The sequence below is a fragment of the Arvicanthis niloticus genome, chromosome 4 (assembly GCF_011762505.2).
Source record: "Arvicanthis niloticus isolate mArvNil1 chromosome 4, mArvNil1.pat.X, whole genome shotgun sequence".
Classification (NCBI taxonomy): domain Eukaryota; kingdom Metazoa; phylum Chordata; class Mammalia; order Rodentia; family Muridae; genus Arvicanthis; species Arvicanthis niloticus.
In genome coordinates this window covers 130,129,067-130,151,919 of record NC_047661.1, presented here as the reverse complement: position 1 = coordinate 130,151,919, position 22,853 = coordinate 130,129,067, and positions in this window count along the sequence as shown.

Genomic DNA, 22,853 nt, shown 5'->3' with positions numbered 1-22,853 from the left:
CTTGCAGGTGTTGATATGACGTAAGCCTTACAGGCGTCTATAGCGTGGACAGCACGTGCACCGCAATGCCTTGCAGGCGTGGATAGCACATGCGCCTTATAAGCATGTATGGTGTAGATAGCACGTGGACAGCACGTGCACTGAGAGGCTTGCAGGCGTGACTACCACGTGCACCTTGCAGCTGGGGCCAGTAAACAGCAACACAAAATATGTGGGATATCAGAGTGTGCTTTAGCTGTTGTAGGCTATTGAAAACCAAATCTTTCGTCAGGGTATATGGTTCCAGATGGCTGCAAAGTTGATCTAGCTGCTTTCTGCTAAAGTCGGCTCCCAACAGACTAGGAAGCATCCAGAGTCAAAAAGATTCACAGACCTGGACCAGTGTCTGCTGGCCCTGAGTCACCTCCTATGTGCAACATTAATGGTTCTCTCCAGTCGTGGGAATGCTGGCCCACTCCTCACCACCATCACTCAGCAGGGCACCCCTTCCTTCCAGATAAACCTCATCCAGTTGGATATCTCTGTGGCCATTTCCCAACTCTAACAGTCAAGCCTTCTTGAACTGTCCCTAGAAGTAAAAGAACAAAATTGCCAATAAGCAAAACCAAAACCAGATAGGGGGTGTTTCTCACTTGACAGGGGGTGAGCTGTGAGGAAAACCAAGGCTAGAGGTAGCCTTGGTGTTCATCACACCAAGTTCTCTCTCTCTGGCCTATGCTCAGGCTGAGTGACAGGAAGAGGCTAACTACAGTTAGATGAACCTCGAGCTGGAGGAGGAGATGTTCTGAACCTTTGTTGTCATCTACACTTGCTGATCTTTCGGTGGATTTAATTTTCCACTTATTTTAGGTCTTTGCTGTTTGCCAATATCAATATTCCCTGATATCATTTACAGTCACACAAATCAATTAGTTCTTTCTGCAGCCTACAAACATTTCACAGGTGGTGGTGGAACGCGCCTTTAATCCCAGCACTTGGAGGGCAGAGGCAGGTGAGTTTCTGAGTTTGAGGCCACCTGGTCTACACAGTTCTAGGAACGCCAGGGCTACACAGAGAAACCTGTCTCAAAAGAGAAAAAGAAAGAAAGAAAGAAAGAAAGAAAGAAAGAAAGAAAGACTGAATTTGAAACATATTTCAAGTTCACTGGCATCTACCTATAATGGTACCTATGACAGTCACTAGGAAATAATGCCAGGACTATAGGTACCAGGAATGTCCCTTCTTCCACATCACACAGACAAGGGTACAGAGGGCCAGAGAGGTGGAACCTTAACTCCAACATCACACAGTTGGAAGTAGCACCAGGACAAAAGCCTCTTCTCTGACCCAAGTTCATCTTCTTTCCAGGACTCCATGACACCAGTAAGTCAGAAGTTTCCCTTGGTTCTCACAGATGTCTTAATACATTATTGGAGGCCTCCTAGATGGAGAGTCCCCCCCCCCCCAGCACAAAGTACTTTTGTAAAGTAACAAGTAAGAACAGAAAAGACTGGTCATCTGTGACACTATTTGCCCTCTCAGATGTCTCCAAGGAAAATATAAGTAATGAGAACACTCGCTGGTCATGTGATCCGATCCAGAGCTGCCAGCAGGCCCTGTGATCGGCTGGTGTGCTCTCTTACCAGAACATTCTCCACAGCTTCCTTAGGGTTGCTTATGACAAAGGGCACCCCATGCTTAACCTGGCCTTTGTGAAAGAGATTTACCATAAAGAATTGGGCTAGTTCCCCAGGACCCCAAAGCAAGAAACCCAGCTCATCCTCTGTTAAGAAATCTCTGGAGTTTCACGGACTCTTAGCTCTTGAGCTTTGCATTTTTGAAATATGTGGAATCTATGATAACTGACCCGAAAGGACAGAAAAATACAAAACTTACTGTAAGGAATGACAACTGAGTAGCTGAGTCCACATCAACTTACAGGAAAGGCATCTTCTCTGAAAAGGTTTGTGGGGATCTGAGACAGTTACTGAAGTACCCAACACAACTGAATATTCAAAAGTTGTTGACCATAAACTGTTGTTATTCATAGAGATGTGGAATTTTACAGACAACAGGCCAGCAAGTTAACTCATGAATACAGGAGCCTCACGAGCTGAGCTTAACCCTGGAATCTTCAGGGGTGGAGAGAGCGGACTCCCAACGTTGTCCTCTCCCTTCTACCCAAGTCCCGTGGCAGGTGTACCCTGCCCCTGCCTCCCACATTAATAAATACAATATTTTTCTCATTGTTTCTGCTTTCTCTCATTCCTACTTCTCTCTGACCACATGGGTCACCAGGATTCATTAGTCCCATTTTACAGCTGGAGAGATAACCTTGGAGACTTTGAGAGATTTACCCACATAGCTTCGTCGTGTTGTGAATCCAGGCTTCCCCGCTTTAGGAGCCCAGGCCCACAGTCACCAAGTTCTGCAAGGAAGAATAGCAGCAATGTTGAGATGATGCCAGAGGCCAGGAGAGGGTGAGGGAGGCTCTGGCCTCCACGAACACGTTTATTATTTATTATTCTTGGAATTCACCCACATCGGTCTCCCTTGTTCACTGCTTTGCCTTGTGAAAAAAAATATTTTCATCTGTGTTGCAAGTTTTACGTAACTTTCAATGTCTTCTAGACTGATTCTTCTTCTGACTGTGAACCAGGAATGACCTGAAAACCTGGCAGAAAACAATTCAGACGATAATGGTAATGACAGTAACACCCAGGGCCAGCCTTCCCTGAGATCAGAGCTTCTTATGGAACTGAGGAACAGACTAAAAATATCAGAAGACAAATGTTAAATATCTACCATAAGATGAAAGAATTCCTTATTCTGTGATTGATAGGAGCCTGAGGAACAGATGCCATGTGTTGAGACAGGGAAAAAAAAAAAAGTGAGTACAAAGGTATTATGCAAACAAAGAACACCATTTCCACATGGGAGAGCGCACAAAGTCCAGGACATGAGCCCCAGGGCACCGTTCCCCTACAGACACCTGAATCTGGGATTTGTATCTGAAATGTTCTCTGTGGTTAGGTAATTGTTTACCTAGCTGTGAAGAGCAGTTTCCTATGGGTATCCTGAGTGAGCATTTGCAAGTGAAGAAAACAGGAACACAAACTTGCAGTGTTTCCAAGACATATCTAAATAAACACAACATGATTTTGACGAGGATTCAGCACCAGGTCACAACGAGGAAAGCAGGTGGAATGTGAGATTTTTGTCAGCCTGGAAATTTACCATCCTTGAAAAGGGAAACCACCAGGATGCTGGGCATGGGGGCTTGAACCTAGTAGAAACAGATACAGCTTTTAAACACCAAAACAAAAGAATATATCCATGTATCCATGTGGCTTGAAGGAAATCCTAAAAGAAAACTCCAGGCAGCATTTCAGCACACACAGACAAGAGACTGCAGAATCTACCATGATGGTTATTTGCATACCATTGACTGACCAGGGTAAGAATGTGTGCTTTTTACAAAATGACCTGTATCTTTAATAATGCCATGACTATACTAATTGCCATGAAGCAAGTCAGCCCAAGGTAACATCTCCAGTCTGATTCATCCCTTCAACATTTGAAATCCCCTCTTAGATTTAGAGCACTCTAGATTCCTGACCATGTTTCTCTGTTTCTATGTGTGATTAAATCACTTAATCCCTTTGCAGGTCAATTTCTTTGTATGCAAAAGGGGAATAACTCACCCTTTCTAATCCAGAAGAATGTTAAAGAAACCAAAATGAAGTTACTTCATAATTTATTTTTATTTCATGTTTATTTTACTGCATAATTGCCATGACCCAGACTTTCTTTTCACTTTTCTATTTCTTCCAACTTCTCATTAACCCTTTCCTCTCTTTTTTTTTGTTCTGCATTTACTTTCAATATGTGACAGAATTTTATTACAATTCACAGACAGTCAAAAGCCTGGCCCTAAAAAGGGACTCCGTCTCAGAGCTCTATGATTTCTGTAGCCTGCCCAGTGACAGACCTATACATAAGGAAGACAAGCTTATTCCCTCTGTCTGGCCCAAATGGCCAGTCAATAGTATGTGCTGTCTTTGGGGTTTGGCACTACTCAATTTCAACTAAAACCTGCCTATTGCTACATAAATTACGATCAAACTTTGCAAGAGTGGAAGTAATTATGGTTTCATGGGGTCACTTTAAAAGTCAGACATCTCTCCCGTTATATTCCTTTCCTTTCAAATATTCCCAGGAGTAATGAGCATTCCCAGGGATTAGTTCAAGCATCTGAACTAGTCTGCCTCCACATCTTGGCGATGTCTGCTAAAGGACATGGCTGCCACAGATGGAGCCGGTCACCCCTGCCATGTTATATTCATTACCTAGCGAAGGAACAAGGCAAATCCTCATGAACCCTCTCTTTCCCCTTCATAATTTGAGGAAGTAAACCATGTTTGAGAAGCCCCACGAAACCCCATTAAATTAATCTAAATAAACACTATCTCTTCAAACAAGCCGGTATTTCCCATAGTCAGTCAGTGCACCGTGAAAAGACAGGAATGGTCAATAAATAGCAGATTTGCTGATAAACAAGGCATGGGCTTGCTCTCAGCCTAACTCTGTCTCTTCTATAAGCACAGAGGGAACAGTATCTAGTCGTGTTCTCAGCAAGTAGAGCACACAGGAAGCAATAGCTCTGCATGTCTGCAGCAACTCCTCACTACCCGCTACTCAGGATGCATAGAGAAACTGAGTAGGGCCTTTAAAAGGAATGGTAGACTAAACTGGGAGCAAATGAAAACTTAAAAGGACTGGGGGTTGCTCTGGAAGAAAGCATAGGAAGTAAATTTTAAATCGCACAGCATTGTGTCATTATTCCGATCACTCCATCTTCCTGGCAAGACTGAGCTAAAATAACGTTTTTCCGATTCCTTAAACAAATGTCTACATTACTGTGCAAAGTAGTCAGGACACAATAAAAGGAGACTTAATTTTCTACTCATGAGCCAAATCCAATCCACTGGCTATGTTTTATAAATAAAGTTTTATTAGCAGAAGATGCATTATTTGGTCTTTGGCTGCTTTTGTGCTACTATAACAGAGCTGAGTAGGTGGGGTGGACACTATGGCTTGCAATATTTGCAAGCCTAAAATATTTGCAGTATAGTCCTTTGTTGGAGTTTGTCAACTGCTAGCCTAAAGGGAAAAACAGGCCAGTATACAGGAAATTCTAGTGCTGCCTAATGAAGGGTCCATGGGGAATTTTCACTGTCGTAAGGCAAAAGAAGCTCAGTGATGTCATCTGAATGTCTCAATCCAAACCTCTGCTAACAGTGAAGCAAGAGGTGGGACCTCCATTCCCCTGTGCTGATGCTAAAGGGGTCCTGTAGCACGGCTGTCGTTCAGTTCCATCCCACTAAGACCCTGTGGTGGGAACCTCATGTTTTACATACACATAAAAGTCCCAATAGTGTATAAATACTGTGAGTCAAATATGCATGCAGCTGGCTGAGCCTTCCAGCCACCCTCTTCATAACCTCACACCTTGCCACCACGATCATTTTCTCAGATCACTAAAGATCATATGGTACCCAAGTCTCTCTCCCAATCTCTGCTTGGCTGGCAGCTTTCAGACTGAGCACTGTTCAGGACAGCCAGAGTCCTGTAAGTCCTGACTGGAAATTGGGTTCCCTGGGTCTGCCACACTTTGTAGTTGAGACACCTTCATATGTGTAAATGCATAGACAGGCACCGAGACACAGAATTATGGTGCGATCCAGCCTGCACCTTTACTCTTTCAACATTTTGTGAGTGTGAGCTCCAGTTAGGATCTAATCATTGTTCCTTAATTCATTCCTTATACTTGTCTTTGCAGCAGGCTATAAATGCTTTAAATTGTTTTTGTTTGTAGTTTTTGCCTTTTCAGTGCTGGGGACAGAAATTCAGACTTTTCTGCGGGCTTCACAAGCATCTACCTGCTGAGCTTCAATCCCCAGCAGAACTAGGAACCTTCGTCTTTAGTTTTCTATGAGCAGGACCTAGTGGCTCTCCCATCTAAGAACTCACGTGCCCACCAAAGCCCCTGAACATATAACACTGGACAGCGAGTCTCTGGTCCATACTCTAGGGTTGTGTTATCAGATCTGACAGTTCCACCTTGGGACGTCAGAGCTGTGAATACTTGTATTCGGGCGAGTACCTTAATGTCCTCAGTTGTCCCACCCAATGTTACTAAATCCCTAGGTTGTTTTGAATAATAAAGGAGGTAATGACTGGATTCCAAGATTATTTTTAGAGATAAGTTTATATGTGTTTGATTGCTTTTCTTTATTAAATTTCTGCTTTTATTTCTAAAATCCTGATAACCGCCTCTGTGTCCTCTGCCTTGGAGGGGCATGTCGCAGCAACAGAAAGACAAGGGTTACTGACTTTTGCTTTCCAACATAAAACAAAACCATTTAGGGGAGGAATTCCTGAGAACTGGAACACAAGTCAAATATCATGAAGAATAGTGTAAGCAAAATATTACCAGATAGAGTTAAAAGACTCTTGGATGCCCAGAAATAGAAAGGAACCACTGAGAATCTCAAAGCCCAGCAGGGCCCGCCCATGCTGTCGGCCATACAAGGACCAAGAAGAAAATAAGCAGGGAAAAGCTAGGCAGGCAGCTCAGGGTCAGATTTTACTACTGCAGACCATACTTAGATTATGAGAAAGTAAAGAATTTAAAATCAAGTATGCCTTCATACAAAACACATTGCCTTACGAGGATTGATCTGAGGGCTGTCGGAACTGGAGGAGAAAGCGGTGCCAGGGAGAGACTAGATGGACCGACACGGCGGAGGATTTTCTGTACAGGCCAGAGAAATCCCGAGCGTGCATAGTTGAAGACTTCCAGCTCCTGGGCATTTAACGATAAGTGAAGAAAGCAATTTGGCCAAGATTTCAGGAGGCATTTTGGCCTCGCCAGACGGAGTGACAGCCACCTGTGAGCTCCTCCAGAGCCTGAAACAGACGTGATAACTTCCCTCGAGATAACCTGTCCTCACGGCCGTCTGATAATGGGACGCAGCTTTTGTCTTCTTCTCTGCAATTCTCTCAAGATCACCTCGGGAATAAGAGGTAGAAAATTGCTGCTGCTGCGGAGGGCAGATGGAGAAAGGGCTTGAGTACCTCGCTGATTGTAACGGCTCAAAATCAGGCTGGCTGCTGCGCGCCCGTGGGCACGAAGGCAAAAGGCTGTTTTCTCTCAACGGGCTTCCAGAGTCTTTTTTATTTTAGGTTTATCTGTTTTAGCGATCCGTTGTCATTAAAATACAAACTGGACTTTCATGAAACAATGTGCATCATAAAGGATTTGTGAATGCTGGCCCAGCTTAAGGAAGCCGCTACAGAGCGTTCTTTTGAACAGCAGGAAGTCAGCTACACTGAAAACCCTGACTCTACCTAAGAATTTGGTCACTAATGAATATAAGAGAAACACTTCCCAACCAATTATCAAGGCCATTCTGCCAAAAGATACTTACCTAACCTCCAGTTTTCTTTAGGATAGAAAACTGCATAATCCAACTGATTTGTTTAAGGCACGGAAGGAAAGAGAGTCAACTTTGTGAGAGCCTGCTGTATCGCATAGGACTTTGGTATTCACTCTTTCATTCAAAGCTTACAAGTGCATAAGCTAAGCATTACTACTGCTGAGGACAGAATGCAGAGAACTACAACCATCACATGATGAGAATAAATACATAAAACCCAGTGGCTGGAGAGAGGGCAAAGGGTGAAGCGCTCGCTGCACAAGCTTGAGGTTCCAAGGTGGACATCCCCAAACCCACAGTCAGCCAGGCACAGTGCCGTGGGTTTGAAATTTTGGTGTTCCTAGAGTGAGATGGGAGATGAGGAGAGACCCTGGAAGCTGCTGGGTGAAGCTGGCCTACACAGTGTCAAACAACAGAGACTCCATCTTAAACAAGGTACAAGTTAAAGATTGACACCTGAGGGTATCCACCTGCATGCTATGGCATGTATGCCTCTTGCTAACATGTACGCACACACACACACACACACACACACACACACACACACACACGACATACACAGAAAAAATAAGGGGTTTCTGAGGAATTACACAGTGCTGAACTCTATGAAACACATGTTCGCATGTGCAGGCACACATACACACACACATGCACACACCCCTACACACACACACATATACATATACATGTATACATCTACATGTATAAAAATGTATTGAAGCTGGGATTCTATCCAATTACGTCTCTCAAATTTGAGTAGAGATAACATGAGGAAGTACATGATTAATTCCCAAGTAGTGCACAAGAATTGCACACTAGCATTAAGGGAAAGAAAGGAGCTCCCAACATCTGCTGGCTTGTTCCTGTGCTGGCTGTTGTGAGTCCATCAGCCTCACAGAGGTCCCCATGAAGGCAGCAGAGATGAACTCTGCCTTCCTGACTGCAGGCTCTATGTGCTGTGCCTCCACTTCATGAACAGAAAGAACAGGACAAAAAATGAACAGGCCACTGGCCACAGAGAGTTCCTGTGACCAACTGAGTGTCTACGGATGGACCATGACATCTAAGTCTGTGGTTCCTGTGCCTGCTGAGGACTGTCATTCTGAGTCTGATCTAGATGAACCGTCAGTAAGTCACTGTTATCCACAGGGCTGTGCCTTTGAGACCTGTGAATGTCAGATTTCTCCACCTCATTAGAGCAAGTCCTTGATGGCAGTTTGCTCTGTGTGTGGAAGGAGTCTGAGACAGAGTCTTATGAAGCTCAAACTGGCCTCTTTCTGTGGAGTAAGGTTGGCCTCGAGCTCCATATCCCTCTGCCTCCACTCTAGGATTATGGGCATGAGCCCACCCCCAAATCCTAAAGCTGCATTTTAGTGCCCTGTTGGTGACCGCACTGCCCCACACTTTGGGGCTACTATGTTGCTGTCCACACTGCCCCACGCTTTGGGGTTAAGTGCTCTGGTCAAGAGAGAGAGAGAGAGAGAGTGGGGATAAAGGGGCAAGAGACACGAAGAATAGAGACAAACCAGAGGATCTGTAGTCAAGTCTCCTTTACTGTCTCCACCACACACACATTCCTACTACTACTACACCACCACTCTACAAGGAAATCCTGGGTATTTATAAGCACAAACAGGAGAACATAGGTGAAGACATTTTACCACGTGCACCATGCAGCTGGGGTCACTAAACAACAAAACAAGCTATGTGGGATAAACAAGATGTTTGTCAGAGTGTGCTTCAGCTGTTGTAGGCTGTTGAAAAACAAGTCTCTATCAGGGTATATGGTTCCAGATGGCTGCAAAGTTGATAGCTGCTTTCTAGCCGCTTTCTGCTTAAAGTCGGCTCCCAATAGTGCCCAGTCTGCTCTCTTGAGCTGCGTACAGCTCCACTCTGCGTGTGTAACTCCCCACCGTATGGTTGCTTGGTAGCAAATAGAAACCACTGACACTCATCCAAGTGTGTCATGTGTCTCATCCACTCTGCCCCACGATCAGCTTATACAGCCTCCAGGATAAATGCAAGTTCGGTTCTTTGATGTGCATCATTAGTTAACTCTGAATCACCCTCATCTCTCAGCCACCTATGAAGGGATCTGACAAAAGACAATGCCTCCCATAAGTGCTCCCTCTCTCTTTATCCTCCACATGTCCAGCAGGCAAGGCTTCAGATATCTTTCTTCTTTAAGAAATATTGTTAAAAACTCTCCATGACTTTCAGTGCTCTTAAAACCAACCAAGATGAATACCAAGTGTTCATATGACCTAGCCCAGCTTTACCACCTGTCTGCCTTCAAGGCACACTGGCTACTATTGACCCTTGATCCACTTTTTAAAATTTTCTGGAAGATATACCTTTTCATACAATATATTCTGATCATGGTTTTCTCTCCCTCATCTCCCCTCCTTCCCATCTGCTCAATTCAGTGCCACCTTTCTCTCTCTTTAGAGTATAAGCAAGCAAATATAAAATAAAACAGAATAGAATAAAACAGAGAAAAAGCATAAGAAGCACATACATATACAGGCACACACATGCACACACATGCATACACATACACACACATGCACACACATACATACACACACATGTACATACACACATGAGAGATAGAGAACCCATAAATTCACAAAATCGAAAACCATTACACAGAAGCTCAAGAACAGTAAGGTAAAAATCAAAATGTCCAGATAAAGCATTATGAGACCAAAAATAATTTGCAAAATTAGCACTGAGTTTGTTTTGTGCTGGCCATCTATTGCTAGGCACAGGTCTGCCCTTAAGTGTAGTTTGTATACCAAAGAGACTCCATTGAAGAAAAACTAATTTTTTCTTTATGAGTAGTTGACCATTAGAGATAGTGTCTTGGTCAGGGACAGGAAATCCACTTCTTCTCAGTCCTGGGAGCCCATCTGGCCTGGACCTATGCAGACCCTGTGCATGCTACTGCCATCTCCATGAGTTCATATGTGCATCAGTCCTGTTGTGTTTGAAAGACACAGTTCTCCTGCCACCTTCTAGCCCCTCTGGCTCTGACCCTCTTTCCTATTCTGTAAATAACCCTGAAGAAAGAGGTTTGATGGAGACATCTCATTGAGGAATGGGTGTTCCAAGGTCTCAGTCACTCTCTGCACATTGTCCAGTCATGAGCTTTGTATTTGTTTCTAACTATTGCAGGTAGAAGCTTCTCTGATATTGACTGAGAAAGGCACTGAGCTGTGAGAGTATAGCAGAATGTCACTAGGAGTGATTAATTATATTGCTACATTTCTTTAGTAGAACAATAGTATTTGGTTTTCTCCTGGGCTCATGGTCTATCTGGTCCCAGATTCTTGGTGACCTGAGCGGTGCCAGGCTTGGGTTCCAGATCACAGAGTAGGCTTTAAATCCAACCGGATAGTGGTTGGTCGCACCCACAAGCTTTGTGTCACTATTGCAGTAGTATATCTTGCAGGCAGGACACCACTGTAGGTCACTGGGTTTGTAGCTAGGTTGGTATTTACCTCTATCCTCAGGTAGTGTGCCGAGTACTTTCCAGTGCAATGAACACTAGTCATCATGGATGAAGCTGCTAACTAGACAACATGTTCAGTGAGATGCAGAGGTGCTGCCTCAGCATTAGGGCCTTACTACCCAATCCACTTTCGGCTTATTCTTCTGGCATCTTATCAGCTCATCTATAATTTCCAGAGGACTGTTGCCTGTTGCCTGATTCTATTGGGTGTCCAGATGATTTCCATCACAGAAATAGAATCTTCCTTTTGTTGTCTTGTTTTGTTAATGTGTGTATCTCAGTTTCTAAATACATGTCAGTTATGGTTACTATAAACCCTCCCTAAACTATACAATTCAGGAGGATGAGGACTGGGTCTGTGATGTCCTCATGTAAATTCTCTTGTTATAAAACTTCCCGGTGCATAGATCATAATACAAATGTAGTGGAAATGGGAGGGAATAAATAAATTCTCAGGAATATCCTGATTTATTAAGATGTGGAATGAAATTCTATCAAGGCAATGTTAATCTAAATTTAATATTCTTCAATAAAAAGACATATTCTGCACCACACTTGCTAATGATAATAAGGGAATCAGACAACTATCCATAAAGGCAACTGTAGAGTAAGCTGAACCTATTCATTCCAGCTGTCTGGCATGATCTGCTCTTTGAAAGTGCCTATAGATGCCATTTTCTCTCCTTTCCAAGTTCAATTTCTTTCAAGTTATTTAAAAGTAAAACAAAATCTGACCTTAATTAAAGTCTGTCCCAGTTTTACTGTTCTCCAACTGAACCAGGGTGTGCAGATGACAAATATGTCCAAAGCATCAGTGAGAAACATGTCTGCTCTCACAGGTAAGGTCCCCTATTCATACATATAGCTCCAGACCATTCTGGGTGTGTAGAGAAAGAGGTACAGAATCATCAAAAGTCACTGGCTCCAGAGGACCAGGGCAGCAAGGAGATTAGAAATTATAGCTAAGAACTGATTAAGGGCAGACTCATGGCAGGGGTGTCCTGATAGAATAGCCCTTACAAATTACTTGGTATAATTTCTTTTACTTGTTCCTCATCATGAAGTCTTTATACTGAGGAAATATCAGGCTCACGGTATTGGGAGAGTCAAGTAAAGCATTATGTATATGTGTGTGCACATATATAACCTGCAGCCAGATGAATTTTTCTAAGTTTCTTAACTCATGCATCAATTTCCATGGGGCAAACATGGCCACCACAATACAACATGCTCTCATATGGTTGCTGTTGAAGAATTCAACTAAGATGACACTTAGAGCTAATTTCACTAATTTTAACTGCTTTCTGAGTAATAGGATCGTTCATAATCGATTCATTTATCACACTTCCCAAAATATTTTGTGAAATAAGGAAAAGGAAAAGTATTTAAGAAATGAAAGAGTGGGCTGCCTTTATCTTGCCTTGTGCTTGTTATAAATGAGGTCCTCATCAAAATGGATAAATTGTCTTCTCTAGTGAGGCCTCTGTAAGCTTCTGTTCACCAGATGCAGGTAAAAGTCATGCACACAACATGTGTGCCCAGTCCCATTGTTAAGGTTTCATCAAATGATACACTTCTGTACAATCTGCCGCAGTTGGGATCAACATCATTGTCATAGTTGTCACCATCACAGTAATAGTAAAGCCAGCACTATAAACACAGATAGGAATCAGCCAGCTTCTTTATGAAGGCTACTTAAAACTTAATCATTAAAACTTGGTAAGTTAATTTAAAAAAAAAAAAACAGTATAGTTTCCCTGGATTCAGAGCTTAGGGACACTAGAATCATGTTATGCTTGAAAATTCATAGTTATTCTAACCCCCCATTGTCGCAGATTAGAAGGTTAGAGAGACATAGGTAATTACTATTAGAACTTAGGGACGTCAGGCAAGATCAAGGAACCCAGGCAGAGTTCTCTTTGCATCAACCTACCAGGTCCACTACTTCATAAACACTGGACACAGGTGCTTCCCTTCTGCAGATAGAGAAGAACAACCCTGGAGGATTAAAGGGCCTCATGTCCTAGTCTCATGTGTGGCTGTGATAAAGCATCCTCAAAAAAAAGCAACACAGGGAGAAAATGATTATCTTAGCTTAAAATTCCAAGTTATAGTTCACTGGGCCTGCGAAGCCAAGACAGCAGGAACTTGATGCAACTAGTCACACTGCAGTCAAGAGCAGAGAGAAGTGAATCTGGGCATGCTTTGTTCTCAGATGGTTTTCCTCATTATACAATTCAAGGCTTCAAATCAGAGAACTATTACACCCACAGTGGGTGGACCTCCCACCTAAATTAATATAATCAAGACAATCCCTCAGTGCCTAGAGAGATAGCTCAGTGCTTAGAGCATGTTACTCTTCCAGAGGATCAGGTTCAATTTCCAGAGCCCATATGACAGGAAACAACCTTTTGTAACTCCAGCTCCAGGCAATCCCATGACCTCTTCTGGCTTCCGTGGGTACCAGGCACACATGTGGCACACTGACATATATGCAAGCAAACCACACTTACATTAAAACAATTTTTTTTTTAAAGAAAATCCCCCCCAGAGACATGCCCAAAGGCCAACCTGATCTAGCAAATCCCTCACTGAGCCTCTTTCCAGGTGATTCTGGGTGATGTCATTGACTCTAGGTGATGTCATTGATTCTAGGTGATGTCATTGACTCTGGGTGATGTCATTAACAATTAGCACTGAGCTTTGTGTCATCACTGCTACTAAATAACAAAGCCCACTTTGGCATCCAGTTCATCAGACTCCAAACCAACTGCTTTTCCCACAAGACACTAGCAATCTCGGGGCCACAGAGAATGCTGAATCTGTCTTTTGTTCAAAGTTCATGTTTTCCAAGTACAACAAAGAAAGAATGCGCAGTAGTGAGGGAAGGAGGCGAGGCAGCTGAGATCGCGGGACCACACTTTACAGCAGCCCCATGACTCACTCTGGGTGGGAATCTGAAATTGGCTCTGGTTCTATTCCAGGCAAAGGAAATTTTAATCCTGTGGGTTTTTTTTTTTTTTTTTTTTTTTTTTTTATCTTTTGTTCATTGATCTTTCTGATCTGGTATGTATTCAAATCCAATTTTCTGTCTTAAAAGTCAGATCAATTAACAGGACAGAACTCCACATACTTTACCCCAGCATCACCCTTCACTTCAAGCTGCCCTTTAGAAGTCAAATACAATCTCAGAGTTTTCACAAACTCTTTTCCCACAATTCTAATATTCTAAGAATGAAGGAGAAAAAGCCCATGGCAGCCAGAGGCTCCTAATCTTGGTAAACCACAAACACACTACTGTTGTGTCAAAATTTCTTTGATTATTGCAAGTTCTAGGATATCTTGTTGTCATTATGTTTGTATTAATTATAAAATTATCCAAGTTTTAAAATAAACAAATCAAAAAGAAGACTAGATGTTCTTTTGATGGCTTCTTGGAACACTGTCTGGCAGAACCCCGAAGGACTGTTTGACTATATCTTGGGGTGCTTTTTGATGCTTGACTGCTGGCCAAGAACCCAAACACTGTTCATTATGTGTTATCTTGTAACTGATTATACAGAGAAAATGCACAATCTCTGCCTTGGACACAAGGGAATTAAAGATAATGTATTCTGTTAAGAAATAAAACTGTTTGGGATATAACTTACAGTCTTTTCCTGATATTCTTTCTTTAATGCATATTAAAACTGGAAGAACCGGAGTCATCTGGTACTTTGGAAAGTTAGTCCTGCCAAATGATGGTTTGCTGGGGCACACAGGTGAAAGGATGTCTTGCTAAAGCAGACACGTGAAAGAATGTTTTCCTGAAGCAGACACAGTTGAAAAGATGTTTTGATATAGCAAACACGTGAAAAGACCTGGGATGAAGGAGTATAAATAAATATGACCCCACAGACAGTGGGAGACAGCACTGAGCATTGGTTTGGTTTGTTCTGCCTTGTTATTCGTCGCTAATGACACGCATGGATTGCTCTACCTTACAAAGCGCTGTTGAGATCAATTTGTGATATCACAGCCATTGAGAGAAACTTGCCCAAGAACCGATTGTGAGGTTCCTGCTGCAATTTGCTGCTTCCACAGATTCACCTCAGGCCAGTTGGCAAGCCTAACAATTCCTTCAGGATTGAACTACAGCTGCTGCTCCATGCCTGGTGTCTGCCTGCCTAGAGGCCTGGTCTGCAGCTGCTAAATTATATTTGTTTTTTTGTTTGTTTGTTTTTTGTTTTTGTTTTTGTTTTTTTTTTATGGGACTGAACTGCTGAGAAAGGTCAAGCTCACCTTCAAAGAACTATTGCTGAGCGGGTCTACTTTCCCCATATCCTAATAACTTTTCTTCCCACTCTCTCTGCTGGGTGGTGGCTAGAGGAGAGGTTGAACCCTTATTAAAAGTAGGTTGTAAAAGATTTATGCCTACAACGTATTTCTTTAGATGGTCTTTGACTTGATTTTATCTTGTTGATGAGTTAACTTTTAAGTGCAAGTACCACGGGTGTTCTGAGTCACTTGTGTAGTGAGCACCAACTAAACACTAAGCAGTTATTACTGCTCTGCTTGATGCTAAAAGCATCGCAACAGGTGACACAGACATGATCCTCGTCCCTGTGGTGTTTTCATTCCAAAAATATTAGTTAGAATAAATTATATAGATGCAAAAATTATCCAGGGAGAAAACTCAAATGTAGCAGAGAAAAATACAGGTGCTCAGAGAATAGTATGTACATCAATCCAGAAGACGAAGAGAAAGTTAAAAGGGCAAAGACCATATTTGAAATGGATGAGAATTGTCTGCAGTTTAAAGAAACAATTCAAAGAACTCTGATAGGGACTGGAGAGATGGCTCAAACAGAAGAGGGGCCTGCTGCCAGGACTGATGGCCTGACCTTGATCCTGGGGACCCACACAGAAGAAAATAACCAACTCCCATAGATGTCCTCTTGCCTCCACGTGTGTTCTATGGCACAAATGTGTGTGCTAATAGAGAAGGAAGAAGAAGAGAAGAGGGGAGGAGAGGAAAGGGGAGGAGAGGGAAGGGGAGAAAAGGGGAAGGGAGGAGAGGAAAGTGGAGGAGAAGAGAAGAGAAAGAAAAGGAAAAGGAAAATGAAGAAAAGGGAAGAGAAGAGTCTAATAACTCTTTGGTAAGATAGGGAAATAATTCCATATATAGACTTAGGAAGTAAATTCAACCAATTGCTGAAGATAAAGTCTTCTGTCATCCAGAAAAAAAAAAAAAAAAAAAAAAAAAGGAAATGCTTTTAAAGGATCAAGAGTCAGCTGACTAAGTTTCTAAGAGAAGTGTGTCCCAGGGGAGCTGTGCTCAGAGAAGAGGACTGTGTGGGCAAAGCAGACTCAAACTGTGAGTGTATTTCTCTGCAACACCCCTCAAACAAAAGTTTAAGGACATCCTTTTGGTGGAATTAGTCCCAGATACGTGAAGCAGAAAAGAATTTCAAATAAAATATCATAAATATGAGTAGTTAAAATGCTATGTGTGCATTCAAAAGTGAAAATTTACTAATGCTGAGTTTCAAGATAAGAGAGAGGTATTGGAGTCCAGTGTTCCAAGGTCCATGAATGACCTGGGTGGAAGATAAAAGAACCAACTTTAAACATGGACAGGAAAGGATTCATGCTGTAATTTCCAACTACAGACAAAAATGAAAGACCTGGAAGATTGGAAGATTGTCTACACTTTCCAAATCAGCAAGAGAATATGAACTGATTTCTCTAATCATTACTGCAAAGTTGCAACCAATGAGTAACAAAACAAGAGGCAAGAGCAGACAAGAGCGAGGAGACTGTCTGCAAACCCCAATGGTTCATAGATGAAGTAGACTATAGCCTTGGGTAAAAAGTAGCAGTGTCAGGCTGGGCTTAGTTACAATGTTCCTACCAACGCTGCTCATGGAATAGCACTAAGCTGTGAAGCATGGCAAAAAGGACACCCATGGAGAGAAGCTCTCAAAAGTTGGCATGGCTACACTGTCAGACAGACAGATGGACAGACCAACCCACCACAGAGCTTTATCAAGACACAGTCTTGATAGATTTACAGACAATGTGAAGCTCGATGTGTTAACAGCCTCCAGATAAAGCTGCAAAGGGCATAGAATTAAGCATACACATTTATAGGATTAGGGACATCTTTAAATGATTGTTTGTTTGTTGAGACAGGGTTTCTCTGTGTAGTCCTGGCTGTCCTGGAACTCACTCTGTAGACCAGGCTGGCCTCGAACTCAGAAATCCACCTGCCTCTGCTTCCCAAGTGCTGGGATTAAAGGTGTGCGCCGCCACTGCCCGGCTTTAAATGATTCTGTTATTAAAATATAAGCACACTAGGGCTAGAGAAATGGCTCAGTGGCTAAGAGTGCATAACTCTCCTGCAGAGGACCTGGGTTCTGTCTCCAGCACTCCCATTTGCCAGCTCACAGCTGCCAGTGGCTCCAGCATCTGGTGCCCTCTTCGGGCCTGTGTAGGCACCTGTGCTCCTGTTCACATACCCACAGTCAGACATGCACATAAAAACAATTAAAAATGAAAATAAATCCTTCAAAAATTTGGCACATAAGAGATCAGTAAAGATACAGCATTTTTCAATGAGATTATTTAAAAATAAAAAGACAGAGCTGAGCCATATCAAGAAAGAGCAGCAGGACAGATAGACATTTCAAATGTGTCATCCACATTCATAGCAGTCGAAGTTAAATTTGCCTATTGCAGACATCTCAAGGACGTCACTGGAATATTTGACATATCACAACAGACTTCAAAAGAATGAAATTGAATGTACTGTGCACACTGGTTCATACTGATGAGAAGCAGCAGGGAGAAGGGCCTCTGTGAATGTGTGGAAAAGCTATCATGGATACATTAGTTGGTCTGAAAGGTCCACACACTGTGGGTTGCTGGTTTCCCTGGGAAAAGGATCCAGAACTGTGTAAAACCAGAGAGAGCCATGTGAGCGTTCACGTCTGTCTTTGCCCCTGTGTTCTCTGCTGCTTTACTGCTGACATATGTGGTCAGTTCCCTCCAGTACCTGCTTCTGCAACTTCTCCGCCATGATGAACTGTCACCTAGAATGTTCTAGACTTGAAAGCCAAGCAAACCCTTTCTCCTCTGTGTAGCTTTTGTCAGACATTTTATAACAACAAAGGGAAAAAATTAGGGCACCCTGTCATCTATGACTGAACTAAAATCCATTTAAAATTGAACTAAGGGAGGGAACTATGTAAAACAGGACACGTACTTCTAAGTGATGCCTTGCTAAATATAAATATTAAATAAATAATTTTAAAACATGTTTCAGGGTAGTGGGAACCTGTCAGTAATGGGAGCAGAAAGGTGAGCTGGGCCAGAGAACATGGCAAAGTGCATCTTAAGGGTTGTAGAGGAGGGGCCAAGCTGTCACTCCTCAGCAGTGCATGATCACATACTTAGATAATAAAATCATTATTTTATTATTACAGCTAGAATTTTTCAAAGTGAATGAGCAAAAATACCTATAAATAACCACATTCCCATGTGTCAGCAATGAAGGTCACTTAAAGCAGCACAGAAATATTAGCAAGAGGTCAAAGCATCCATAGACCACTTATAATTTCTCACCTAAAGGTACAACATGAATATAAATAATGAAAAAATACACCGTATTCATAGCTTATAAGTAGTAGTTTTTAAATCTCAGTTCTCCCTCAATTGAGCTATATACTTAATGCAGTCCATCCAAAACCAATAAACTGTGTGTGAGAATGTACGCGTGCATGCACAGGAGTGCATATGCATGCAGAACTTGAATATCACCCCTGAGAGTGTATAGAAATTTACAGTGCAAGAACAGCCAAGACTTGCTAGATATGAAAATGTATTATAAACATACAGTAATTAGGACTGTATAGGATTAAGTAGTTAATTATATATTAAGAGATGACAGCAAAAATTACAAGCTACTAAAATTCTGTTTTATGCATTACATGCATACATTACAAATATCTTGATTTTTAATATAGTACTAGCTTATGTTTCTGTTAATTGATAATAACTACACAACGTACTGATGGAATTAAACTCAGATGAGAAATGGGGAAAATCCAAACAATAAAATAAAAAACAAAAGAATGAAAGTTTAAAACTGGTAAATTCAGAATTTTGTCCTTTTTCTATTATTTCCTATTATTTCTAATAAAAAAGAATAAATAAACTTTACCTTGACAAAATTCTATTTTTAATTTTCTGATTGTTTCTTACATTTATGCAATGTGTACTGATTATATTCAGTCCCCTTTGACCTCTGGCCCCCACCTTCCCTTAGCCCTAAGATTTCTTTCTAAGTTAGTCCCTCAGTGGGGGCATCATTAAGAAAATGAAGACTTTGTCTTATTTTGGGTTACTACTGCTGCCACAAACCACCATGCCCAAAGCAACCTGGGAGGAAAGGGTTCATTTGGCTTATGCTCCCACATCACTGTTCATCATTGGAGGAAGTCAGGACAGGAACTCAAGCAGGGCAGGAGCCCATGCAGAGGCCATGGAGGGAGGGGTGCTGCTTACTGACTTGCTCCCCATGGCCTGCTCAGCCTGCTTTCATGTAGAACCCAGGACCCTCAGCGCAGGGATGGAACCACCTATAATGTGATGGGCCCACCCCCCGATTAAGAGAATGATCTACAGGTTTGCCTACACCTAGATCTTATAGAGGCATTTTTTCAATTGAGGATGCCTCCTTTTTGCTGATTGAACCTTGTGTGAAATTGACACAGCAACCAACAGTCAGTGGCTCTTCGAGAAGGCGGACATTCTTTATGGGCACTTCATCTACCCACGATAGCCAATCTGCAGCCTCGACGTCAGATCTGCGTGGCAGGGTTTCCCGGTACTTCTCTCCACCATCCTTCAGTTCCCAAATGCTTTCTGCTCTCCTTTCTTTGATGCTTTCTGAGACTTTGAGAGGCATGGACACAGATGCTCCCGTGTAAGACTCTGGCACTCATCAGTCACTGGCTCTCAACCCTTCAGCCGGTATGAGTCAGTCACAACATTAGCCTTCACCCTCTGCAAAGGAAGCCCGTCCACCCTGGGCTGAGCCTCGCTAGTCCAGGGGCGTACACACTTAGACGGTAGCTCGTCCGCATGTTCACTTAGGGAACAATGGAAGTGCGATGCTCACGCGTGGCCCACGTCCTCCTCTGCCATGGGCTTTTGGCCAGGAATACAATACTGGGTGTGTATTTTCTCCTGTGGAACAGGCTTCAGGTCCAATCATGAACTAGTTGTTTATCCCTGAAACAGTCACACCACTATCACACTGGTAGGCACATCCGGCCCAGTGGGTCAACTGTACAGCACACTCGTCTCACAGCTTTAGGAGACTGTTAGTCAGTTTTCTGCCCCAGTCGCTTACAAAGCACCTTCCAACACGCTAGCCAGCAGGGCGTCTCCAGCTCACTGCCGTCTTGATTTCTCTGAGTCTTGGAATGGAAGCTTATGGTGCCTTGGAAAATTGGGCTTATCATCTCATACTGACGGGCAACAATAGCCTGTGCTCTTTTGGTGATCCCTGAAATTTCTTTGGATCACAAATCGGAAGGGGGCATCCTGCACCTGGCACTGGGCTCTTGTCCCAATGCCTCTGATATCTGAGACCAGCATTATCATGTCCATCCCATTATACATTACCTTGACACCTCCATTACAGAGCGCTCCTTAAACTCTTACACTTAACTTTAAAATATTTTAGTTTAAAAATAGCAGGCTCCTATATAGATTTTCATTCATTCCTGTTTTTTGTTAAGCCTCTCCCAAGCCTCCCATCTCCCCCAGTGACACCCCAAATGCATTTAAATATTTTCAACCTTAGCAGTCCTGTCTCCTACATTCTTATTCCATGTTGGAAATTATCAATGGATTGACAATTTAATAATTTAAATTTAATATCAATAGATATTAATAATATCTATTATTATTAATGATAATTTAATATCAATAGATATTAAATTATCTATTTTTAAGACATTAATCCTTAGTAATAGCTGGGACAGATTTCCCTCCCATTCTATAGATTACCTATCTCTGTTTTATACTTCATTTATTGAAGCAGGGTGGGCAAGTGGACACGATTGGCACAGTGGGCAGGTAGACACAGTGGGCACAGTGGAAAGAGTGACTGCTGTGATCCCAGCACTCAGGACCAGAGATAAGCAATCGCCTGCTGCATGCTGGCTAGAGAGGAAGGCCCACCCTGCTTCAATAAATGAAGTATAAAACAGAGAAAGGCATGACCTCTCCACATACATACACATGCTTACCTGCACACACGCATACACCCACATACATGAACATGTAAACACACTCGTCCTTCTCCCACATACATCACATACAAAAGGAAAATTCAAAGAAAGGAAAGAAAGCAGGCTCCCTCCCGCCCCCACCCTAGGGAGTGTGTCAGGCACCCTGAGTGTGAACTTGGTAATGACTGTAATAGAAACTGAAACAGGAGGAATTTTCTAGTTGGCTGTTTCTTGTCTACATCACCTTGTCCATTCAGAGAACTTGTGGAGTGCCATGTGGCTCTCTCTCTCTCTCTCTCTCTCTCTCTCTCTCTCTCTCTCTGTGTGTGTGTGTGTGTGTGTGTGTGTGTGTGTGTGTGTGTGTGCTTAAATGATGTCATAAAAATTACCCATAAAAGGCAAAGGTCTAAATTGCTCTTTTCAATTTATTTTCCAAGTCGAAGAACAAGGACATGAAGGCAGAAGTAGAACAGACTATGAGGAAAGGGTTAACAGCAGGTGGGGTGAGAACAGGTGGAACCTGTTTAAAGTAAAAGCAAATAAATAAAAACCTCCACAGAGTCTCTGGCTCTCCAGCTCTGAGCTTTGACAAGATAAAGATGCTCTGTACTTACAGACAGATGCTGTGTGGACAGCTCCAACCCCTACTCCAGCTCCCCACACTTCTCTCCAGGCACACAGCATCCTGAGCTGCTTACTTCCCTTCACTTGGACCCAAGTCCATCACAGCCCTGACTGTCTCTTTAAGGGTGTGTCCCAGAACCCGCTGAGCTGCCCTGTCTATGACTGGCTGTGAGAGAGAGTGGTACATCCATGTGGCTGAGCTAGCTGCCCTGTGTATATAATGAGTGGTGAGACTGTTGCAGTGTGTGGCAGCCGTGGACTGGTCAGGGAGCGTTAGTTAGGACAGTAGTCAGGTGGTCAGAAGCAACCACCTGCTCTATGGCCCTGGCAGGACATCCAAGCTCTCCGACCTTCAGCTCTCTATTGCTGATGAGAAGACAAAGCTGACCTACAGAATTGTTTAAAGAGCTTTGCAAGTTATAACATCCCGAGGAAACATGGAACTGTGGTCATGTCAGAGAAAGGTCTTTGAAGAGGCTGGGACCTGGAGGAGGGGTCTGAACTCATGGGATAATTTTCCTTTTTCTTTTCTCCAGTGCTGGGGATAAAACCCAGGCCCTTACACACACCATTCTCCTGAGCTATGTGCATAGCCTCAGAGCATGGATTTTTATGGTAAAAACAGTAGGTGACGAAGGTAGCTGCTACAGTGGTTAATACCAGGGTTGCAATAGTTTTTCTTTTGTGCTTTTTATCCCACAAGACTCGGCACTGTACTCAGGACGCACCTTAAATTATAAATATCTACCAGAGTGCCTATTATCACACATGCTCCCTTGTTTCCTTTTCTCTCCCTCCCCACTCCCCTTTCCCACTGACAACTTCCCTGGCCTTGGTCCTTGGGGCCAGAGAAGTCACCTGCCTTAGAGCAGCTTCCTAATAAACTTGCCTTTAATATAATCTTAGAGAAAAAATATCTGCCATAGTAAACATTTACCTTGCAATTTATTA